Source organism: Megalobrama amblycephala, linkage group LG3 (genome assembly GCF_018812025.1).
Source record: "Megalobrama amblycephala isolate DHTTF-2021 linkage group LG3, ASM1881202v1, whole genome shotgun sequence".
NCBI classification, from domain to species: Eukaryota; Metazoa; Chordata; class Actinopteri; order Cypriniformes; family Xenocyprididae; genus Megalobrama; species Megalobrama amblycephala.
Genome location: NC_063046.1, coordinates 200,091 through 201,623, shown reverse-complemented (window position 1 = coordinate 201,623; position 1,533 = coordinate 200,091).

Sequence of the window (1,533 nt, the reverse complement as noted above, 5' to 3'; positions counted from 1 at the left end):
CTCCAGCGCAGCCTGCTCTCCTGGTCTGTCCTGTCTTGGCCCAGAGGGCTGTGCTCACTTTTTATGTCTTGGCTGTCCTGCGTGCATTGATGAACTCGAGCTCTATGGACTTTGGAACAGTCTGCCAGCCCGAGCAGCCCGCTGTTGTCTCAGAGCCGTCCGCTGTCGTGCCAGAGCAGCCCGAGCCGTCCGCTGTCATGCCAGAGCAGCTCGAGCAGCCCGCTGTCGTCCCAGAGCAGCCCGCTGTCGTCCCAGAGCAGCCCGAGCAGCCCCAGCCTGAGCCCGCTGCCATCACTGAGCTGTCCGCTCTCCTTGATATGGCCACTGAGCACCCTTGGCCAGCCCTGCCGCCACCGCCTGCCCTGCCGCTGCCGCCGCCCAAGCGTTTTGCCCTGCTGGCGCCACCCAGGCCTTCTGTCCACGAACCTACTAAGGACCCTGCTGAAATCCCCAAGAACTTTTTGGGGGGGGGGGCAGTATACCCAAGGGTGGGGAGCTTGTGGGTGGGGACCATGCCCGGCCACCTTTGGTTTGCAACTTGTTGTGGTCACTAATGGACTCTGACCCACCATGGACATCTTCGGACTCTGTCCCGCAGTGGCTGCCCAAGCCTCCTGACCCGCCGTGGCCGCCCTTGGCTCCTGACCCGCCGTGGCCGCCCTTGGCTCCTGACCTGCCGTGGCCGCCCGAGCCACCTGACCTGCCGTGGCCGCCCGAGGCTCCTGGACCTGCATTGGGGACCCCGTTCCTGTCTGCATGCAGGTCTCCAATGCACCCACCCTCCCTCCCTAGCTGTTCCTTTTACGTCGCGAGGACGCGCCTTCCGGGAGGGGGGCGTTATGTCATGATCACCGTCTGTTCCTGTCAGTTCCCGGACTACATCCCCCATCATCCTCTCTGCCACTCACCTGCACACACTTAACACTAATCACTAATCACCACACCCAGCTGCAGCTCATTACCAAGACTATAAAAGACTCTTACACACATCACCTCACTGCTAGGTCTTGTTTTCCCTGTGTTGCATTACCAAGCGTTATATCCTGTCTGCCTGTCCTGTGTTACCGTTCCTGCCTGTTTCCTGTTTGTTGACCCGTTGCTGCCTGTCCTGACCATCGCCTGCACCCTGACTACGATTCTGCCTGTTCCTTGTTGTTCCCGTTTGCTCCCGTTTGACCCTGCCTGTATGACAACGCTCACTGTAAATAAAGCTTTGCATTTGGATCCCTACCTGAGTCCCGCCTTCGTTACACTTACTAATTCATTCATCAGAGTTTGTTAGTTAATAGTAGTTACTAGAGTGTTAATAATGCATTACTCATTTGTTCCTGTGTAGTTATTCATTAATGAAGGTTCAGTATTCTAAAGTGTTACCAACAAAAAGACAGAACTGCGATTGTGACATCAAGAGTCCCTATGAAAAACTGGTTCTATTATTTTTCCCAAAAATCCTGGTATAACCAGTTTAGGTTCTGAAGAAAACTCCTCCCTCCATATTTCTTTATGAAAATGCAGAATTGAATGGTTTCAAAA